Raw genomic sequence first — 7,620 nt, 5'->3', positions numbered from 1 at the left:
AACAAAACCAGATGAACACAGATGAAAACACAAACCTTCCAGTCAAATGGATTAGAAAATGTCCAATGACTCAACCCATAATCACCATCAAGGTTAAAAAGAACAGCTAGAGTACTCTATTAACCGAGTACTCTAAAAGTCAACAGCTATCAGCAGGATCTTGTTGCTAAAAAGTGTTTTATGAACATAAGGGGTTCTATTTTCCCAAATAAAACCCTGACTGACATTTTATGGACTGACGAAAGACCGAGCGTTCTTTTGGATGTAGAAGATTTCATCAGCTTACCTCCAAATGCTAAATTAATGCTACAATAAGTGAACAGTGGTTGGTTCTTCAATTTATTTTTATTTTTGTTTGTGTTTGAGTTTGGAATGAAAAAAACATTTCCTTTTTTAAACAACCTAATGTTCTTTTTTCCCTCACTTTCTCCAAAGTGATAACACATTTGTTAACATTTTCTTCTTGATTTGATTTGGAATGCAAAGTGCAGCATTGCCAATGTGTTTGCATGGAGGGAAATAAAAGCTGCTGTAAGGATTTTCAATTTATCTCACAGCTTGGATTCAAAACACAAATACCTCCTCTTTTGTATTATTTATATGGTTTAAAGAATAGGCAAACTATTCCTACTTGCAAGAATAGCATTCTTTTTCAAAATAAGGTCATTGCTTGATACAAGAATGGCATCTTGCCAATTTAATTATTTGATCGTTTCTCTCTTTTTTTCTAGTTAACAGCTGCAGCATCATTGTTATTTGTAATTAAAATATTCAGCAGAAAAAAAAAACCTTGATTTGTTTAGATTTAAATGCAAACGCCTCATGTATCAGGACTGTTTGTCTAACATAAGAATTAACCATCTCTTCAGTTCTGACTTTATAGTCTAATCAACGATGCCTTTATCACAGTGAGCCCTGTGCCAGTACTGGCAGTAATTCGCTCATGTCTGTTGCAGTCTACAGAATTAGGCTCTCGCTTCATGTCGCTCCAACATATTTGAATGGGAGCTGTGATTGATAGAGACTGAGAACAGGGGAGATAGGGAGGAGGAGATAGGGAGGAGGGGGAGGTGTTTAAGCCTATCCGGAGGAAGAAGCAACTGGCCAAAAAGCCTCAGCAATTACACTTGCCAAAGCGGTTCCATTTGGCCAACAGGCTTCGCTTTCAGGATTCACGATCCTGAATGCGAACTCACGTATTTTGCAAACGAGTTCGGAGCAGCCGTCGCTCGGCGTGTTGGGATTGGGATTCTCTTTAACTTCACAGCGGACAGGCAGCAGTTTTTCTTCTTTTTTTTTTTTTTTCTTTTTTTTTTCTCCCCCTGTTGTACCGGCGTTTTCAGCGCCTCCACGCAGCGGATTTACAAAGCCACCTTGCGTGGAGCCGGAGATGAGATTCAGGACCCTGGACAGAGAGTGAGCATCCCGGGAACCCTGGACAGCGACTCGCCGTTCTCTGGAGGTAAGAGCGGAGTTCAACAGCGGTTTTTCGCCTCTCCATGTTCAGGGTAACAAGAAAAGGTGGGATAGAAATGGACACAAAATCACTCTTTCCCATTCTAAAAGGATATGACACAAATTAAGATCAATATGGCACTTGACATAATTATCAGAAAGTCCAGTTTACGTGAAGTTTGACGCTTAAGCGCTTGGTCATTTATTTAGCAGCTCTTTCACTTTCGACCATCCTTATTCTGACTCCTCTTGTCGCTTTTTTTAGGTCCCACATTCGTATATTTTTGGTCCATTCATGAGATTATTAACGTGAGACATCAAGTGGTCACGAAACATGTTTTGAAACAAGTAAAAATAAGGTTTTATCTCTGCTTTGATAAACGGCGAGCTTCCGTTTGCTCTCGTCAGCTTTATTTAAGGCAGCTGGCTGGCTCGAGAGGCAGCGCGTGCCCAAGCAGCATCTGCTCGTGCCTCAGGTCCGCGCGCGAGACAGAAGAGCGAAAAAAAAAAAAAAAAAAATCAGCCCATCCACCGTTAGCACGCGCACACGCACGCCGCTTATAATCCATACGACCCCCGTGGATCTCACTTCACCGTATTTCAGATTGACTGCTCGATAATGACGCTCACCCCGCTTCACCCTGCGCATTCAATTTCAACTATTGAGATAGAGAGGTTGAATTTCTTGCCCACATATATGAGCTTTCATGCCACCTGCCATGTCCCATCCCTTGTCAAACTAAGGTTAATGAGCAGGTGATTTTGCTGGACCACGCAACTGACAGGTTTGAGTCCACATGCTCAGAGCTACAGAGTGAAACATATGAATCATTTCGGAGCGATGCGATTTAAAAAAAAAAAAAAAAAACAACAACAAAAAAAAAAACAAGAATGTGTAGTTGGATACATTCTAACTGTCTCTTTGGGTTTCAGTTCTAGGCAGATGAGAACCTGGCACTAAAATAGCCTTAAATAGAAATAGATGTATAGCGATATTTGAAAATAAATAAATAAATTGCTTTTTAGCTAATGGAAATGCACCAATCAATCTCCCAGTTATCTGTTGATTGGTTCTGATCAGTAATCAGCCAATCAAATGTTTTTTTAAGCTATATTGATCTATTCATTAAATGCACAAAACAGTGTGCCATTATTTCTAGTGTAAAAATGCAAAAACCTGCATTGTTTCTGATGGTGTTAGAAATATAAAGTCAGGTAAAGGTTAAAGATATCACCATGTTTGTGGGTGATGGATTAGAGCAAATCAAGATACAATCAGCTGGGTTTTTACTGACAGATTTTCTTTTTGCCAACTGGTATAGCTAAGAATTGGAACATCATGACCAAAATATGAGCAGTTTCGAAATGTAATTTTTTTAAATTGCGTATGTTTCGACAACAGTAACCAACCCATGATTTACAAGTGGGCTTAGTTTTGGCTTAGGAACACAACAAAACAATTAGTCATTAAGTGGAGCACTAGAACAGTATGTCATATATTAGCAAATGTTTCAAAGGATTTATTCAGTTTACACTTCTGTAATCCTAGCAGAGCATTGGCTGGTGCTTGGATTAACCATGTCACCTTTGAATGTCCAGACTGGTGCTTGAAATTGATGTGGCCACCCAGCATCCTTTTTTTTTTTTTGCCTTCTTTAATATGGCTTACTCAGCTGTCATGCTCCCGTTTTTTAAAAGAATTTAAAAATAATAATTCTCAAAATGTAAAGCTATGTCAGCCAAACTCCGAATAAGGAGTGACCCCCATGCGGCTTTCCCTGAGGCGGTCTGACAGCCTCTGATAGCTTTATGCACACACACACACACACACACACACACACACCCACGCACACATTCATCCATATTCAGACCGTGTTAACCCACTGTGATGTGAGCCCCAGTTTGATTTTAATGATGTTCATTAAGATTTTGATTACACTTAATATTGGATAACTCTCGGCACTGCGTCTGATATTCTGGCTCAGACGTCGAGTGAAAAGAACTTAGTGGAAGGAAGCAAGAAGAGTGAATCTCAGCATGACTGTTGCTACGGCCCTCACTCTCTGCCGTCCTTGAAGGAAAGAAATCACATATCAGCATGTCAGTTTTTTATTCTCTGGGATATTAAGCTCTGGGCATCACTGGATAGATTGCTGCTGTATATCAGCAGAATGATGAAGTAAATGCAAATTAATCCTTCACGCTCAATTTATTATCTAATAAACAGACTGTGAATTTGAATCTGAGCAGTGCCCCTACAGAGGGCAGGACCTACAGCTGCTTGTTACCTTTGTGTAAACTGTCTTTGTCTTGTTAGAAAATGAAGCGGTCAGGGATGGATGGAGAGCGATGGCAGGCTCGACCGGGCTTTTTACAGTATCTCACATCATCTCATTGCCAGTTTAGCAGTCATTTGCCACCCAGTGGGGTACCTCTTCAGTGGCGCACCGTCTCAAACCATGCCTTATTGAGAAACATGGCACAGCGCGCAGCCTGAGGGACAGCACTTACCAGCCGGCCTTGGTATCCAGGACACAGCGAGCTGATGGGCTTTCGCTTTGGATTTTTTTGCATTACACAAATTGCAGGCCAGGTTGCTTTCCATGAGTGTGCACTTTACATGCTCTTTGCATGGCAAATTGTGTTACTGCATGCCTGGAATTCCATTTATGGGTCTCTTAAAGTCTAACACCCTTTGCTAGAAATGCAATTAAATTCAATATTGCTATAAATACATGACAGGCAGATTTGAACAGAAAGAGAGTAGGCAGTGGCGGTGAACGCCCACTCAGCCACCCTCCTTTCCCCGGATTTCCCAATCATCCCAGGCCAATGAAAATCCTCCCCTCCTCTCCACACCCCGCCGCATAGTGAGTTGGTCAATTTGAGTGATCAACAGAAGGCAGTGTGGTAGGCGCTGACTGTCGCAGGGGATATTAGGGTACGGTGAGCTGCACTAATAAAAAAGAAAAAAAAAATCTGCATTTCTGAAACAGTCAGTGTCATTACTCTGTGTGGTTCTACAGCTCCCTTCGGCACAGTTAGAAACGAGAGAAATGAGAGTGCTTGTTCCTGGACTATGGCATGCTATCCTAAGCTGTGCTGCTGTTTGCATCTGATTCAGCTCATCCCATCAGTTCTCACTGGCTGGTTCCCCCATTTAAACTTACTGTGCTCCAGAGGGCTACAATATCACTGACATAATGGGATCTACTCCGATCAATAGCCAAATGGCATGGTGAATCGATAGCCACCACGCTGAACGATAACATGGCCCAGGTATGGGTGTACTGCAGCCTTTCCATGCAAATTGCAAAACCCTGCATAAGCATTCATAATCCTGGTTGTCACATTTTGTCACAAACACAAACATCAATGTTGTTACTGGGGATTTTATGTGATAGACCAACACAAACCAGGGCATAATTGTGAAGTGGAAGAAAAATGCTCCAAGTTTGTCCATAATGCATAAAAATCTGAAACGTGTGAAATGAAAATGTTTTTTAGCCTCCTATATTCCAATACCCCTAAATCCAGTGCAAGTAAACCATTTATAAGATTCCATCTGTGTATAATGGGGTTGTGTATTTTTCAGATCTGGTCTATAAGGAAGATTTGATGAATTATAGGAGAAACCAGCTTAACAAAAGCTATATAGAGGACACAGCAAACATGTGCTTTGGTTAAAATGAGAGAAAAATAAAAGTTTTTGACCTAAAAGCAAAACTAACACTGCATATCACTCTCACCACATCATCCCCCGATGCAACAGGTTTTTACAGCGTCATGTGATGGTGGTGTTCTCCAGCAGGGACAGGGGAGATTCTCAGAGTTATTCTGAAGATATTTGTGGTTAAAGGCAGGGCAGTCCCGAAGGAAAGCCGATTGGTGTCTGCAGAAGGCTTGAGACTGAAGTGGAGGTTCAACTTCCAGCAGAACAAGAACATTCTATAAACAACCAGAACCTACAAGAGAATGGTTCTGTTAGGTGTTCTTACTGGGACACATGAAATCTGAAATATAAAAATGCATAATGTAGCATTTTACATGTGTCATTGTGAATATGTTGCTTTTATTTTGGAAATTGAACTCAAGGTCACATATTTAGTTCCTAGTAAGAGTACTATTGTGGTCCTTCAGCAATGCACTTACAGTATATGTACAGGTTCTGTACCGATAAACACAGAAATGCTGCTGTAAGGATTTTCTAGACATTGTTTAAAAAAAAGGATTAATACAAAATGTAGAGCTTTTAAGTTGGACATGAACTCATATTTATTTACAAAAGCTAACTTGGTGTGCCCAGCTTGTGAAAAACAACCAAGTTTGTTTTCAGGAAAAACAGATTAAATTGTCAGATTGAAACTACTCTGAAATTGAAGAATGCTAATTTTTATGTTACTTAAAAAAACAATACGTCAGTTCCCTATTTTGTCTTTTTTAATGTTCATTTACAGATAACTTTTCCAAAATAAATTACATAAAATGTGGACAAGTTGCATATTTTGGAGGAAATTTGATTAAATTGAAGCACGGTAGGTGTTAATCTGTCTTTTAACTTAAATACAACAGATGTATCTTTTCAACATTGTATTTTTCTCCATACTTATCAGGTCAAACCACATAGTGCAATACGATATCACTGGTCAATCTATCCGCCAAATTCTTATATTTTTTTTGTGTTGTATTTATATTTACTTATATTCTTATATTCTATATTCTTATTCCTTGTTTCTTGCATAATTTAAGGTTTTTCTTGCATAATTTAAGGTTTTGGTTACTCACATTTAGTGTGTACCTTAGTATTTAATTTGTATTTTTGTATTCTTTTGCACTTTTGCTTACTGTGTGTTATCTTTGTTTTTTGCCTGGGAGCTGCTGGTAACTTCAATTTCCTGAGGGCGTCTTCCCAAGGGATCAATAAAGTACAAGTCTAAGTCTAAGTCTAAGTCCTAATCACTGCCATTGAAAAATGGTATTAAAATTTGATTAAAAAAGCCTTTTGACATCCTAGTCACTCAGGTGAAGCATGTTATAGACACATACTTTAAAATGTCAGTATTTATAGTTTCACATAAAGTCACGGCAAACTATACTGAAGTTTGAGACAACAAAATGTGAAACAGATTATGGGATGAGTACTTTTGAAAGGCACAGTACGTAAAAAATATACTCCTTAATTATGGATCAAAAATACCAACCTCATTAATGAGCTATGTATTATGGATTGCTGTATGATCTATGCTAATGTCAGCACAGCAGTTTCATTAATAGTAAAAAAAGAAAAGAATTGGCACCAGTTTGCAGTACTGCTCTCCTCGTTCGCTCTAATCATCACCCAGCCTCTTCTCAAAAAACACAGAGGTCCAAAAAATAAAGTTAAAACTGAAAGCTTGAATATTAAACAGAGTAAAACCTATAAGTAAACAGGCATAATTGGTTTGGCTCTCTTGAAAAACCACTCCTTGATACATTTCTACACTAACCAGTGGTTTACAAAATCAGGCATGGAAGCCGTATTCGAACATTCAATTAAGGGTTTGTTTGCTTTCCCTCAAGAGCCAGAAAATTCCCAGGGTTTTCAAGTGTTAATCAAGCTTTTCATCCGTGCCTTGCATAGAGAACCCGCCGATAAGACAGGACATTTTGTGGCCAACAAGGCACGCTGTATCCAAGATGAAACAACTGCTTTATCACATTTGACATTTCAGAATGAAACCTTTTTAAATTATCTGTGTGTTTGAAATCTTTTGCTGACAGCCTTCCGTACAAAAAGAAGGACTACAAATGGAAAGAATAGCAATTGAAAAAGTAGCTGCAGCGGTCTAGGACAGCTGCAGAGCCTAATATTTGTGGAGCATAAAATTGCCCTGAAAATTGCAGATGAGACATTCTTCTGTTTACACGCAGCATCAAAAAATGTGATTTGATTCTACTTTTAGGAGAAAATATTTTAAAAACACTCAAAAAACCTTGTGACATTGACATTTCTAAATAATTAATTCAAAATGCTGGGCTTTGACTTGACTATTCTTTCATGGGAATATCTTTTGTTTAAATAATTCAGTTGATAGGCTGGCTGGACATTTAGGGTCTAAGGTGAATCTCCTCCTTATTGCCAAGTCTTTTGCACTCTCACAGGTTTTCCTCCCAGATTGTTCTGAA

General features: G+C 39.0%; 1 protein-coding gene across 2 annotated transcripts in view; it reads left to right on the top strand.

Moving 5' to 3' along the window:
- The first annotated feature begins 845 nt into the window (after window positions 1-845).
- The window catches only part of tmem121ab (transmembrane protein 121Ab), a 56,602-nt gene continuing 49,827 nt past the window's right edge, over window positions 846-7,620 (top strand). Inside the window, exon 1 of one of the 2 annotated variants that reach the window (XR_003598355.1) lies at window positions 846-1,462. The gene's annotated coding sequence lies outside the window, so the exon portion shown is untranslated. The remainder of the gene's footprint in view (window positions 1,463-7,620) is intronic. The other variant, XM_028039497.1, reaches the window with a different exon arrangement.

The sequence above is a fragment of the Xiphophorus couchianus genome, chromosome 15 (genome assembly GCF_001444195.1).
Source record: "Xiphophorus couchianus chromosome 15, X_couchianus-1.0, whole genome shotgun sequence".
Classification (NCBI taxonomy): Eukaryota; Metazoa; Chordata; class Actinopteri; order Cyprinodontiformes; family Poeciliidae; genus Xiphophorus; species Xiphophorus couchianus.
The sequence above is the reverse complement of the archived record's forward strand: the minus strand, read 5'-3'. Positions and strand labels throughout refer to the sequence as shown.